We start from the raw sequence: 16,400 nt of genomic DNA on the forward strand, positions 1-16,400 counted from the left end.
AATTAGTATCCACGGAAACTTCTTTTCCAGACACCTTGTCAAGAAGACTGTTAACTTTATCACTCCATTTAACCTTCTCACCAAGGTACTGCATTCGAAGTTTGTTCAGTTTACCCTGTGCAAGATGATATGCTTCCAATGGTGTCAAACCACGTTTTTGAAATGCCATAGTTAAAGAAGCCATTTCTGATAAGACATCATTCAAAATTTCCAATGTTATATGAAATTGTTCACTCTTCAGCTTCTTATAGCAGTACTTTGATATAGGATCATTATCTTTGGATTCTTCAAAATATTTTAATAGGGGATCATAATTTCGAATAATTGCTTGAAGTGCAAAGTGTCTGGATAACCAGCGCACTTCATTCAGAGGTCTGAAAGCAATTGATTCACATTCAGAAGCATCTGCTCTTTCCTGAAATTTGTATCTTTTAGTAGAAGCCATTCAGACTTAAAAGCTATTGCAGCTCTCTTGCGTTTTGCACCTTTCATCGCTTGCGGTTTCGACATTTAAAAAATTATATCTAGCTACAAAGTACCAGGCTGAACACCAAGATTCCACGAAATAAACAATACAACGGAAGTCAAGGAATCAAAAGTTAGCGCGTTTCGTACAAAGATGTTATAGGCTGCCGCAGGCAGCAAGATACCGCATAGCGCCGACCGTAGCCTGCTACGCAGGAATCTAGGTCAGTCAACTCTGATTGGTCGTAGCTGCACAAGCGACGCCACACCCCTGATTTAAAATTTATAGCGCTTCGATAAATGGGATAAATGGGAAATCGGAACAGCTGGCCTTCTGCAACATTTCACTTTAATGCCAAAAATCATTTTAGGCAAAAATTAAATTTTTGTGCGCGCTATTTTAATTTGTGTGCGCGGGTTCGGAAAGTCGTGTGCGCGCGCACACGCGCACAGCTTAGAGGGAACAGTGATCCCGGCTGGGCATGGACCCCGGCCCCCTGCCACACCCTATACAAATTGAGGGTTCAGGTTACTTCTGAGTTGAGTAGAGTATGAGTTAGAACCACACATTTGGAAAGAAGGAGAAAAAGAAAAAAGGAAGCATTAAGCAACTGTGATCCATTATATCAAGCACTGCTATTATTACATCAAAGGATCAACAGATCATCTTTTCATCATCCACATCCCAGGGCTGTCAGACTGCTTTATGGAGTCATCAATGAGACTGTTTGAGTTCATACTTCGAAATAGTATTGTTTGTATTGTGGTTTTCTGTCATTCCATCATTTGCAACTTGGCCAGCTTTCATCCATTTCTCAATCTCCTCAGTTTTCATGATTTTATTGGATTTTTTGTGTATATGAATGTTCGCTCCTTGATCTGTAAATTATATATTTTTTCTTGGAGGACAAGTGAGGACAAGGGAGGTCGGGGCCGCGTCAGGTTTTTTCTTTTTATTGCCATCACTGTATATGTTTCTATCTGAATCGGGAACAAGGCATATGGGGATTTATGTGTATTACATTTCATCCTTTCCCAATATAGTCATGTTTTTTCACATACTGAGCCGTTTATCCTTGATCAAGTTGTTTCTTTCTATCGTCAACTGTGGAACCTGAGTTGAGGGTGGGTAAGGAACAAAAGGTTTAGTACGGTTTGACATGGCCGAGTCCGGACTTCGCTCCAGCTCACCCAGAGCAGGTAACTTGCCTCCATCCGAGGGTAAGCAATATTGTTATAGCTGTTTTTTTTATCTTTTTTACTTTATAATTCAGTTTTATTTTTTGTTTTGACTAGTTTTTAAGATTTCTGGTTTAGTATTTATTTGAAGTGTTTAATTTAATTCTATAATATATTGTTACTGGTTCTTTAGAATTTTTAATTCTTTGTTCAATTTACTCATCCGTTAAATGATGGCAGTAGTGGAGATCAAACATGGGCCACTGCACTACATAATATCTTCCTTTTCTGCAACCATGCTAGCAGTGAACCCAGTTAGCTCAGGACCATTTGGGTTGCTAATTCGGAGAGCATCCTGTAGATAGATAGATAGATAGATAGATAGATAGATAGATAGATAGATAGATAGATAGATACTTTATTAATCCCAAGGGGAAATTCATGTATGTAACACCAGATACTCTCCTCCTCTCTCTCTAAGCCTACTTTGTCCCTCCTGCTAGAATTGTGTTGAGCAAGCTTTTTTGATAGCTTTAGGAGTTTTTCATTACACTCACACATTGAACACCCACCCATTCTTTTTAATTGCTATCTCTTTATTTACAGATTTTGAAAGTCCTTACTGGAAGGACAGAGAGAGAGAGATAGTAATCATCTATATAGTGCTGCAGTGCCCTATACTGGTTCAATGGCATAATTCAATTCAGTTTTGTTTTTGTATAGCACTTTTCACTGACTGCAGGCTCTGAACACTGTCACAAGCTCAAAATTAAAGTAAAATTACAAGCTTTAAAAAAGACAAAATGCACACATATAACAAAACAGATTAGTGTAAACACACTGTAAAAAAAGCAATTTCAAACCAATTAACACAAAATTATCCCAACAGTATATGTCCGTTAATACTGTTTATTAATTTAAGACATTGTTTCTAAAAACTCCCAGTGTTGTTTTATTAATCTCTGGAATCCTTAGTTCAGCATCTTGACATCTAAATGCATGCTCTGGATTGATTGCAATGATAAACTGAGATAGAAAGTAGGATTTAGGCTGTTTAAACCTTTATATGTAAGAAGAAGGATTTTGAAACCAACCCTAAACTTAACTGGAAACCAGTATAACAACTTAAGGGCAGGGGTAATGTGGTTGTTTTGTACTTCCAAGTTCTTATAATGATTCCAGCAATAGCTTTTTTAATTAACCTACCTGAAAAAGGTCTAAATCAGTATAAGCCACACTAATTCATGATGTTCATAGAAATGTAATGATTAAATTCATGAGGTATAGGTTCATAATAAACCAGAATAGTTGTGTCAGATATTTGAAATATTGAAATGTGTGTCCATCCTGGATAAATGGGGAAATGGTGGCATCAGGAAAGGCATCCGGCCATAAAAATTATGCCAAATCTTCTACTGAAGAAGTCTAGTGAAAAAAATAGCATCCCCACTTTAATCATTTGCCCTTACATTACTCATTATCATAAGGGCATAATTTCCTACAAAAATGTGATTTAAAATTTAGTTCTTATGTTTTAGAGGGACAAAAATAGGGGAGAACCCCAAAAACCTTGATGTCTTGAACGGTATATGATATGTTGAGACTTTCTCATACCAGTGAGTCAGAAGGCACTGGCCAAAAAAAAACTGAAGTGATTTCAAAGCGTTCCTAAGTCTATCTTATGAACACAATAGATGTATGGATTAATTACAAAGTTTCTTCCCTATTTTGAAACCATATATATATTCCAATATTTTTGGAAGATGCTATCATAAGACTAAAAGAACTTAGAGACTAGGAAAGGCGGTATTACACAATGTTTTTAGGTTAAGAGGTAGGGAGCCCACCTCTGTTTGGGAGATGCAACTTCATTTTGATTTTGATTTCTAAATTTGGTATCAAGCCCACTAGTGTATCCAATTATGGCTGAATTAATTTATATGCATATTTGGCCAGTTAATCCCAATCAGAAGATTGGCACATCTCGATACTTCATTTCCATGACCAAATTAATACACAAAACTGCACCCACAGTATCTTTACACATTCTAGGGAGCTCAATGCCTCCAGATATGCCATTTCATTTTTTAACATACCTAAAGAATCAGAACTCTCTGGATAAGTAGTCAGTAGCAGTCAAAACACAAAACATCTCCATCCACAACAAATAAAAGTTGTCTAAAGGTCTATCTGTTCACAAAATTCACAAAGCTTCATTTTTTTACAATATGTTTTTATACCATGTTATGTTGTTGTTCTCTTGAATCCTTGGGTGCATACTTTCAGGCAAGAAAACAAAACTGTTTGTGTCTCTGTAAAATACTTCCAAACATCTATTAATTCACAAAGCTAAATTACTTTAATTAGAAGTCTTTTTGGTAACAGGACACTTTATCTAGTATATGGAAACAGAGGGACTTCTCTGCACTTACAGTATATTTGTAGGCTTAGTCATCAGATGGAAAGAGTCAGTTCAGAATCAGAGAACAGATGCCATCGTCAATTTTTATATATGGATATTTACTAACATGCTGTTAAAATTAATAAAGAACTAAACAAAATGACAACTGAAGTATTTCTTTCATTATTTGGAAATGTAAACTGATAGTTATAATAAGGATATGTGACTTTAATATTGGAGGTGTTGGGGATGGAATAATATTGTTAGAGGATACATGAAAGAAAAATGTTTTCCAGATGAAGCCTCTGGAGAGTTCTATTTAAATATCTCTTAAGTAATGGAGTTAGCAGGAATTTTGGAACAGGGTCTTTCTCATTCAGACTGGACAAAACAGACCAGACACTGGTGGTCACCATCAACACATATTCTATGAGATATTCCAGTTTCTTTGCAACAGATTGGGCTCAAAATGAACCTCTGACTGATGACATCCTTAATGGCGAAATTAAAAATAAGAAGGATATGAGTGCCGCAGATGTTTCAATTGACAGCCAATTTATCTAAATGAATGTAACAAATCAGAATTTAAGGGTGAGACTTTTGCGCTCTCTCACCAGCTGTTGCTATGAAGTGCCATTAAGCACACTAGTAATTCCTGTGAGAAATATTGTGTCACCCAAACACAAGAATAAACGCAGTAAAGCCAGCTCTGGGGATCAGGCTCACCAGGAGGGCTTCCTGTTGCTCATCTGCTACTCCCTCACATGTGCCTCATCATTCTTCAGGAATATTTAGGAAGGACCAAAAGTGAGGCTTTCTTACCGATACCGTCCTTGCTCTCCCACTTTGGTAACTGCCCTTTTCTTCTAGATTTCAAGCAAAAAACTCTAACAGAAGACACTTGTCTTTCTGCTTACATAAGAAGGCTTATAAAAATGGTGCCTCAGAGAAAATGAATGAACACACTTGGAGTATATTTCTGTTTCCCGTTAAGCATTCTGATACATGGTGTGGATGTCAATGACTATGATTTATTAAAAGAAAATTTCTAAAGGCCAAAACCCCTATTAAGTCACTGCAGCAAGTGTAAACACTGTACAGTATTGTGTCTGAACTGTACTAATTTCTGTCTGAGTCTGTTATTTTATTATGTTAAGTATTTATGAGCCTCCAAGGGAACTTTCTTAAGAACTAAACAAACAAGGCTTGATTGATGATATGGATAGACGCATTGATTGATGCAACTTATCCAGGAGTTTTTATTTTTTACCCAAGTATGTGTGAGGCTCTTCCAGGGACTACAGTTTCCTATGCCAACCCATAGACGTGAGATATCTGACACATTACAGTACTGCAGACCATTTAGTCTATCAAGCCTGCTCAGTTTGCCAGCAGCTAAATTATCTCAATTTCTTTTTAAAATTTGTCAGCGTTTCCAGCTTGACTCTGCTGGTTGTTCCAGATTCCTCCCACCAAGCTTTTCTGTCCTTTCTGGATTCTACCTTGAGTGGACTTCAGATTCTTTGACAGTGGTGTCCTTAAGTACATGCTTTACTATTTAATTGTGTAGGATAATCTCCATTTGTTCTGAAGACCTGGATTAAGTTCCCATAAAGTATTTGCTATGCAAGATTTAATTCTTTCTGCCTATCAGAATAAGGCATGCTTTTCAGTTGCAGGATGCACTTGGTTGCTCTTGTCTACACAGCTTCTATGTCTGTTTGAAGTGAGGTGGCCAGAACTGCAAATAACACTCCTGATGCAGACTCACTAGAGCTTTATATTGAATGACTATGTCACATAATTGATATTGAACATGTTTTATTTGTATTTTACTAATATTTTATTTGTATGTTACTTACTTTTGAACATGTCCTAAATGATGAGAAAGTTACCTCAATGTAAAATCCAAAATCTTTTTCACCAATGCCTAAGTGGGTTGCTAGGTTTGAAACACCCAGGGATGTGATGTCCCTTAAGAATCTTTGTGCATTTCTAAGACACTCCAGCTACATGTGTTATGGCTATTCTAATTTGTCTTGTCCACTTCTCATCTATGCTTTGGTGTTTCTGGTGGATATTTTTGCTGTTTTAATGATAGCCCAGTCTGGATGACCACTGGTTTTCAAAATTCTTTGGTATAACCAAAAGACCCAACACTCAAATATAAGTAAGACACCACCGAGTTACAATGAATTGTTGCTGGCGTAAAGTATCCCCAGTCTTGTTTCTTTGCCCACTTCTGCTGAATAATTTGTTGGCTGAAAGTCCTCAGTATTAGTGTGTCAGAGAGAGCACGTTCAGCATTGTTCATAATGGTACTCAAATTTGTTTTCATTCTCTACTGCGCTACCACCTCCAGGGGGTCCAGAAAGTGCCCAATTATCGAGCCTGCCTTTTTAATTAGTTTGTTGATTTGATGGGCCTCTCTTGAAGTGATCTTATTTACCCAGCACACCACAGCATAGAAAACCACACTGGCTATCACAAAGTTATAGAAGATATGAAGGATGTTACCACTCACATTAAAGGAATGCAGTCCCTTAAAAAAAACAAATAAGATCCAATTCTGCCCTTTTTATGAGACCAGTCCAGTCTGTCAATGATGTGAACTCCCAAGTCCTTTTAGGATTGCACCATCTTTGCATCCACTCCCTGGGTAGTGAATGAACGTACAGGTTCTTTGCTACGGCTAAAGCCAATAACCAGTACCTTGGTTTTGCTGCTGTTAAGTTGCAGACAATTTCCTTTTGCACACAAAAAACAGAGTTTTTGTATACTCTTTCTCATTACCATTGTTAATACACACCATAATTGCCACTAACTAGCCAAGGTTAAAACCAGTAGATCGAGAATTGAGGAAGTACACTTACAACGAGAAACCAAAATTGCAGTTAAGGGGTGTAGCAAAAGTTGAAAACTGCTAAAGTATTGTGTGAACAGGGCCAAGATGTTAACCAAAGGATGAAATCAAAATACAGAAAAAGTTCATAACAATAAATCAGTTTTAAATTATAAGAAAGTTAAATGTGGTTTTTAAGTTGTATCCACAAACTTGGACAACCTGAAAGTGCATAACGCTGACCTTTATACCTTAAATCTGGTAATGTCAGGCACTGCACACTCCTGGTTAACCATAAACAGAAAGCGCTCAAAAAGGCGTGGGTCCCCTCAAAGCACCAGCCCTGGGCAGCTGCCCACTTTGCCCTCTCCTCTGAGACAGCCCTGTTGATTTTAATAATTTAAATTACTATGCGTGTGTCTACTATTCCCATTGCCTGTTTAAAAAAAACAATGCTGGTTTAAATGAGAATATTATTTATATTCAAGGAGTTTTCTAATTTATTTCTGATTATAGTTTGAATCATCATACACAGAATAAAAGTATAGCTTATTAGTTTTACATAATTGGAATTCATTTGTCTGCATTTGATGAAATGGAGTGACATTTTCAATTTTCCAGTCATCAGGTACCTCTGCCATGTGAAGAGGTTGTTGGGATATGTGCTGCTTTGTGACAATTTAGCAACAGTTTCTTTAATGTCTTTCAGTAGTGCTGGTTGACGTGCTCTAAATTTATGGATTAAAAATTGCTTCTATGTAAGGAAGTATGGGAGTGTACTCTGAGATTGACATAGCTCTCCTGTTGTCTAGTTCTTCTCTTGAGGCTGCAGCTTTCCCACAATTCCAATCAGAAAAATAATCATCTATGATGATTGGGAGGATGCATAATGACTTTGGGAAAAAAATTCAAACTGTTTTTAATTTCTTGTCAAGTATCTATTAATGGGGGCAGCCTTAGCAAAACAGGTGCCAATCCCCAGCTCATTGATAGAATAAGAAGGCTAGGAAGAGGTGGGGTGAATGATGGTTTTAACTTGAATTAATTTTCTGAAATCTTGTGATGTGTACTCTTGATTGGATTGTGATTTGCATGTGATGTTGTGATTGCAAGCTTAATAAAAACAATTGAAAACAAGGATGAAAAATAAATGACTCTCTATACTGCATTATATGTACTTGTCCACTATAATTGTTTCAAATATATTCTGCATTTTCAAATTATTACCTTTTTTGTTCTTAAAATCAGGCTTTTACGATTCCAATGAATACATTAGGCTGGATGAGGTGTGATAAGTAGTTTGTGATAGACTGTATGTTATTGATATTAGATTAGAATTTAATCAAAGGTCGATGACCCAGATGCCACAGAGTACCTGCAGCTTTAAATTCCAGCCAGTTTCCAAATTAGAAGCCTTTTGTCATTTTTAATGGTGAACGTCATTTACTTCTCTGCTTTGTTCCTGCTATGCTTTTGTCGTGTAATAATTCCTACCAGGGTATATTTTACTTTTAACTAAATTAGCAAATGTTTTATGTATGAGAGTGGATTAGTTCTTCTCAGTCCCTTAAGGTTTTTCTTTTCTTTTATTTGTTTCTAAATAATTTATTCAAAGAGTTACTTTATGATTAACACACACAGACACAAATGGTCTTAACTTATCTGGATTTCCGTTTGCTACCTTTTTATTAGACTTTCACTGTCAATTGAATACTCCCAAACTAGAGCTTAATTATGCAGGTTGAAGAATGGATGGATGGGTCTAGATGTGAACTGACTGCTGGTTAAGAAAAAATAATGAATTAGTAACTCCAAATCTGTGCAAGCTAGTGAATTAAGAAAACTAGACCAACCTGAGTACACTAAGAGGTGTCCAAACAATAAAGACATATCTACTGTAACTGTAGATGGCGCCGTACCAATGCTCAACCCGACACAGACAGACACGGGAGGCACACTACTAAAAATAAAGTGCTTTTATTTTTCTTCAATCGTGGAGAACGTCTTCCCAGTTCCCATGAGTCCACAACACACAGTCCAAAGCACAATATTGCTCAATACTATACTTCTTCACTCTCTATCTTCACCACTCCTCTCCGGCAAACTTAGTCCCTCTCTTCCCGACTCTGGCTCCCAGAGTGGTGGCTGCTGGCTCGTTTTATAGCCCACAAAGAGAAGTGCTCCAGGTGTCTGATGATCTATTTCCAGCTGCACTTCCAGGTGTGGTGGAAGAACCGTCCACACTGGCTCAGAAACAACTGCAGCACCCCCTGGCTGCACCCCCGGATCCCAACAGGGATGTAGAGAACTCCATCTCCCATGGAACCCTGCAGGAATCTGAGGCACCACTGCCACCCAGGGGGACTACCATCTAGCATCCCAGGGGAGGTACTGTTCTGACCAGGCTTGCTCCCCCTGTCCATACAGTGAAGAGGTGTCCTGGCCATACAAGGACCTCAGCCGTCTATGACACTACATTACTAGTAATTTAATCTGAAGATGTGAAGAAGAACGCATAAGCACAATGATGGTTCAGTTAATTGCAGTGATATCCCTCAAAATAAGGAACAGGTAAGAACAAAACCAGCAACCACCATGTCTAGTCTGGAGGACTAGAGTTATCTAAATAGTATAGTGGGTAACAGTTGGGCAAAACCCAAAGTTGAATCATTTTTAGCTTAATTTGAAGTGTGTCATCTTGAGGCACTCTGAAGTGTTTCTGAAACCCAGACTGTGCATCAAAGAAGGCCTTGTTACATAAAACAGTGCCTTTATAATAAATGAAGGAGCAAAGAGAAGGAAATAACAACAGAAGGTTGAGCCTGGAAGGTGAATGATCTTCTGAGGTGCACCTGTTCATGAAGAGCAACTGCAGATAAAAATGGGAAAAAAAATACCAACTGTCGTCTCTGTATCCCATGGCCATGCAAAACACCTCTGCTGCGGATGTACAGTTTATAAAGATGATGAAGATGGTGGAAAATGGAAAAGTCAAAAAATCCCGCCACATCCTTCTCTTCCAGGTTAATATGCACAGTGCCTACAATTACAACTACAAATCACTCAAACCCCTCTGCATCTGCGCAAACCTGTTTAAAGACATAGACCCCATATTTACAAACAATGTATCTGAGCTACCAGTGTTACTACTAACATTTAACAATCACCAAACAGGACATACTATACAGTACAACAATGAAGACCCCCTATGTGGCAATGCCACAGGCATGTGATACAAATGCCATGTGACCTGTGACATCATGGTGGCCATGATATATAAGATGGTCACTCACATTAAGCAGTCATCCAAATCTTAAAAATATAATTTTTGATTTGACTTTTTCCTTCTGGTTTGTTGTTTTGATATTGGTGTTTTGGCTTGACATTTCTCCATGTACGAATCATAAATACCTTTTAACTATTTGAGTTTATTGGAATCTCTGCCACTTTGAACTTAAATTAAAACAGAACATAATATACTGGAGCACTGACCTGAAGGGTCATTCAGACCCCAACCAGGAATCACAACCACATACAAAACACCGCAGTATTTTCTGAGTCAGGAATGCCCTCTGAACTTCCTGCAGCCACATTTACAGATCTCCATTTATTGGTCACAGGTATCTTTTCATCTCTGAGCCATAACCCATCATGTAAACTTTAGAAGTTCATCCATCTGTAGTATTAACACAAGTTTTATGTGTATTTTTGCCTATTCCAGGCTTTTGTCATGTGAGGAATCTATTTATGGCAATTATTTTCACATTGTGCCCTGAAATTTATAAGTTGATTTTTGTTAACATCATAGTTGTCTTCATTTACACACTTTTTTGAAGATCACGTGGCCTTGATCATTGCACCAAAGTTGTAATAGAAGTTACATTATACAGTATTCATGGAGATGATTGCACTATGTATTATCCCTTGGTAGATGGAAAACTCTTGATCTGCATAGTGAGAGCTTTATTCCAAGTAGGCTCTAGTGGTAGAATTTTGTATTTTGGTTACAACCCTTTAGTAAATTTGACTTTCAATTTAGTCTTGCCCCTTCAGTTCTGGTTACTCATTCTTGTTTTGGCTCCTCTGGTATTCTAACCCTGCACCATGACTTTATATTTTGAATATTTCTTCTCTTTTCTAAATCTTTGTTTTTTTTTGTTTGTTTGTTTTTTTGGTGTTGGGCAGTTCACATGTCTTCAACATCATCAAAAACTACAGCACGGCATCAGGCGAAGTTCATAGGAAATCCCTTAAGTTGTCATTGCTAGTATAAAAAGCATCAGGACTTTGAATGACACTGTTCTTATCCAGGCCAACCTAAAAACATCTGCACTCCTGGATGTGAGTAGGCTTCCTCCTTCAGCCTTGTAGCCTTGTATTAATTTACTTAATGATTTGTAATTTTGATCCAATTAATTTCTTCTTGCCATATTCTTAACAGCAATTTTTAAGTTCTGTTTGCAGCTAATCTGAAGTCTCATGATCTAGATTGTTTGTGGTCCTCCAGAGTCTGCCTCTTATAAATCCCAACCCTGTACAATTAGAGGTACTCACTATCAGCCTCAGGCTGAAAGAAAGTAAAAAAAGAGATTAACAGCAACAAAGTGGTTTTTATGTAATTCAAGTCCTCTGTCAGATGTCAAATTATACACCTACATTTGTGTAATGGGTCTCACAGCTTCATCATTGGGTACATAATCATGGCCCACTACCAATCTATATGGTGACTTCATGTTCCTCTCCTGCTCTTCATGAATTGTTTATAAGTATTCAGCCTCCTATACATCCCAATTGGCCTAGCATTTATGCATGTGCGTGAGAACAATTCTACATGGTTAAACTTGAGTTACCAATTACCCTGTATGGTGCTAAGCAGATTCAGAAAATGGACAGATGCCTTTCTGTCTGTGGATTTTTCATTGTTAACTTGCTCTTCTAGATGTGCTCCCATTGCCTCTTACTTTACATTAAAAAATAGTTGACTTTCTCAGATCCCTAACATCCATTTTTTTCTTATTTCTTGCTGGAAAACTCCTGCACTTGTCTCAAGGAGAATCAGCTACTTATAAATTAGCCGTCAGTTCTACAGATCAATAAAGCCTCGTGAATGTCCATTGCCTGTTGATAACACACTTCAAATTAGCCCGTGTCGCATATGCAAACCTGAGGAGCATCTCATTGCTTCTTATAAGATATACTGTATATTATGGGGACGGTTAATGGGCTGACACAGTAAGTAACTGCCTTTCCCTGTTTCGCTTTAGAACAGAGGAAGAAAATCTCAGCGGAGAGTGAGGTCACTTCCGCCGTACCATCCAAAGTCCCTCCCATTTCAGTACCTTCAGTATATAAGGAGCAATGCCGAAAATCAGCTGTCATTCTAGGACCAGCTTTATCGGGGGACAGACCCTTGCAAGAATTTCAGTGAACTGAAGATCTTTTGCCCAATAGAACCGATGGTCCTGTGTAAATCTAAATTTTGTTTCTGCATTGTTTCGGAAAAAATCACTTTCCATTAAACAGGACACCATGCTGGCATGCCAACTCTCTGATGGCTTGTCTTTTCTTTTATGACAGCTAGAAGGTTTGAGGTTTTTTTGTTTTAGGGACATGGGAAATTGGATTTTTCCATGATGTTGTTATGATTTCATTTTTTGTTAAAATGTTTCCTCATTTTCCTGACTATGTTTCAAAACATTTTGTGTCCTTCTAAATATTTATTTGGTTGCTGAATTCATTCTTGGAATTTACTTCTGAATTATACAATGTTTTAAACTACAAGCAGTCCCCGGGTTATGTACAAGATAGGGACTGTGGGTTTGTACTTAAGTTGAATTTGTATGTAAGTCGGAACAGGTACATTATTTTAATAAATGCTATTGTTGACCGACTGTAACCAAGTGCTCTGTCAATGAATGATGGAGTTTCACCTCTCTCTGACCTTTTTATTATTTCTACTTTATTTTCAATGGTGATGGTTTTACTCTTCTTTACTGTATCACCAGCACTTGCATCAGATTTGTGTTTCAGAGACATTCTTGAAGGGTGAAGACAAAAGGTTAAGATGAGCTCTTCTGCACAGCACTGTACAGCTATCACAGCAGGCAGGCACCAGTCATCAACACGTCTGATGTACTGACAAGAGACAACTTCCTGCTATGTATGTAACAGTACAAGCAGGCTTGCTATTGAGAATGAATGGGAGTAATGAGGGGCGGTTCACCACCCACCCACCACACAGTCATCTCCACTACAGTATGCAGCCTGCAGCGTGCGTCCACCCACCGAGAACAAACACGGTGTGGCCAAAGGCGTGTAATGAATCACCCACCACCGCCCCCATTCAACAGGCAGCCACCCGAAGCACACTACAATGCTACCCCCCGCCGCCCCGTTCACCTTCAATGGCCTCCGTTCAGCCACAACTGGGTCACCACTTGCAGCATTACCAGCCGCCCACTGAAAATGATTCAGGGGCAGCCGTGTATAGTGGGCGGGCAGTGAAACGCCCTACACCACTCCATCCAGCCTGCGTCCAGTCAGGAGCAGTAGCTGCGGTGGCGTAGTGGGCGGACAGCGAACCGCCCCATTAAGCCTTAGTCCTGCACACGAGCGATAGCTGTGGCCCCAGTGACTATGGCCCACTGGTCATCGCTCGCTTGCCGCCAGGAGCCGCCCGAGGGACACAGGGACACTACAATGCACAAGCAGCGAAATCGCACCCCTCCAGCCACTACTTGCAGCGTCTTCTGGCCAAAGATGACGGAGCGGCAGTTAATGAGGCACATGCATCACAGCTGCGGCCTCGTTCGTAAGTCGTAGGTCGGGTGTCCGTAACCTGGGGACTACCTGTAGTTAAAATAATAAAAAATCTTACCACAATGCCAAAATTATTTTTATTTATGCTTCACTGTTGTGGGATAGTTTTATTTTTTGTTGCCAAGACATTACTATGCAGGAATTGCCAGGTGTGCACTGCTCAAGATGTCAGTATAAACCTTCAGTGCTGTGCATTTCTTCCTTATCCAAGACATGGATTCCTCTAAAAAGCCTTGCTTGTGTGTATCTGTGGCTTACTCTTCCAATAAAAGATTTTGTTGTTTTTTTTGACTATGATTTTTGGTTTAACATTTTGACTTGATAATTGGGAATAACTTCCAGATTTTTGATTTTGTCCTGTTCTTATTTTCTAGTCCTCTTTCATTAAAAGATATTATGGTCTTGCCTTCAAGACAGTATAGGGGAGAAACAAAGATTGGTTTATCTGGAAAAGGCATACATTTACTCTAATTTATCACAACTCATTTTTGCTGAACAGAGGTCTAACCTGGCTGAAGAGCGGCATTTCTAAATTGAACAATCTGTTCAATGAGAGTGCTGGACTGCGCATGTTACAGGAGATAAAATATCTGTATAATATCCTTGCTACCTCTTTTTTTCCTGCAATTATGATCTGTCTTAAAATCATGTGGCATACCATTTAATTTCACATTACCTGTTCATCCCCTGTTTCCTGTTTTCTCTATTTCACTTCCCTAAGGCATCGGGCTAGTTTCCTTTCTATATTCAATGCTCCACAGCTCTTCCTGTAAAGATGTTTGTATTTCTCAGATTTTGCCCTGGGATCTTGAAATTGAATATATTTTTCACAATTACTGTTGGAATGCTGTATTTAAAAATGTGAAAAAATGTTAAAGAAATCATGTCTACCAGCATACACAGCTTCAATGGTCACATAGGTTATATATTACTCCCCAGAAAAGATTTCATATGAAGCCCTCTGATCCTACTTGTCATCTTTGTTGACAAGTACAAATAGGGACCTTTCTGCATAGGTTTTAGTTTTGCCCTCCGGTCTTCTCCTTTTGGAAACTTATTTCCCAGACTACTCTCTAATGTAATTAATCATAATCTTCTTTGCACTTTTCACATCTTTATTTTCTTAGATACTTCAGCTCTAGCTTTTGTTTTTGCTAGGTAATGTTGCTGCCAATCTTTTTATTGCTTCTCGATGGAAGTCCCCAGGTAATCTATTCATTAGGCAGTGGTATGCCCGATTTTACGAATTACTTATTTTAGAGCTAACCTCATCTAGGATTAATAATGCTTTCATGAGATCTCTCGAAAGGTGTTCTTTGAGTGAAAAGTTTTCTGAACGCAAAGGCTGTCACCATTTAACCTTCTTCTTTCTTTCTTTTCCCTCGGTTCTCTAGGACAGGGTGAGTAGATGGTTGTGTTAGGGTGGGTTGGAGTTTCATTGATGTCCTTGCTCCTTGATTAAGTAGTTTTAATCTATACTAATAAAAGGCAAAGCCCTCACTGACTGACTGACTGACTGACTGATTCACTCACTCACTCACTTATCACTAATTCTCCAACTTCCCGTGTAGGTAGAAGGCTGAAATTTGGCAGGCTCATTCCTTACAGCTTACTTACAAAAGTTAGGCAGGTTTCATTTCGAAATTCTACATGTAATGGTCATAACTGGAACCTCTTTTTTGTCCATATACTGTAATGGAAGGCAGCAAGATGGCCATAGGAGACGGAGTTGCGTGTCACGTCATCACGCCTCCCACGTAATCACGTGAACTGACTGTGAACTCAGTACGTAGAAAAGAAGGAGGAGCCCCAAAGAGCGCTGAAGAAAACATTCATTACACAATTGACAAGGCAGCGAAACAATAAGAAGCGAGTGAGTGACCCATACAAGCATCTTCATAAGACACGAGGTATAAAAAAGCACAGTGTAAACCGTAAATTTACATTAAGTTTATAGAAACGCTCCCGCTGCCGTTTGTAATACCATATTCGCGAGATACAAGTTTAATGAGAAGACACGAGGTATAAAAAAGCACGGTGTAAACCGTAACCTTAAATTAACTTTATAGAAACGCTCCCGCTGCCATTTGCAATGCCATATTCGCGAGATACAAGTTAATGAGAAGACACGAGGTATAAACGAGAGTTTGGATCACTTTGTAACAGAGTTAAAATTGCTGTAGCGAGAAACTTTTAACTGCCGGGCACGGTGTAAACCGTAAGTTTAAATTACCTTTATACAAACGCTCCCGCTGCTGTTTGCAATGCCATATTCGCGAGATACAAGTTTAATGAGAAGACACGAGGTATAAACGAGAGTTTGGATCACTTTGTAACAGAGTTAAAATTGCTGTAGCGAGAAACTTTTAACTGCCGGGTCTTAGCTAACATTAAATAAACCCGTGGACATCGCAACATCACACAAGAGAGTGGCTCACGTGAAGTGACTGAACGCAGCAGGAGTGATCACTTCGATGAATCAAACCTGTTCAAAAAACACATTACACAATTGATAAGGTAGGAAAAGAATATGAAACAAAGCACGGTATAAACCGTAACTTTAAATTAAGTTTATAGAAACGCTCCCACTGCCATTTGCAATACCATATTCGCCCCTGCGAAGCGCGGGGATTTTGCTATATATATTAAACTATTTCAACCATTCTATGATCTGCTTCTCGCAACTGAAAGAGG

This window comes from Erpetoichthys calabaricus, chromosome 11 (assembly GCF_900747795.2).
Source record: "Erpetoichthys calabaricus chromosome 11, fErpCal1.3, whole genome shotgun sequence".
Lineage (NCBI taxonomy): Eukaryota > Metazoa > Chordata > Cladistia > Polypteriformes > Polypteridae > Erpetoichthys > Erpetoichthys calabaricus.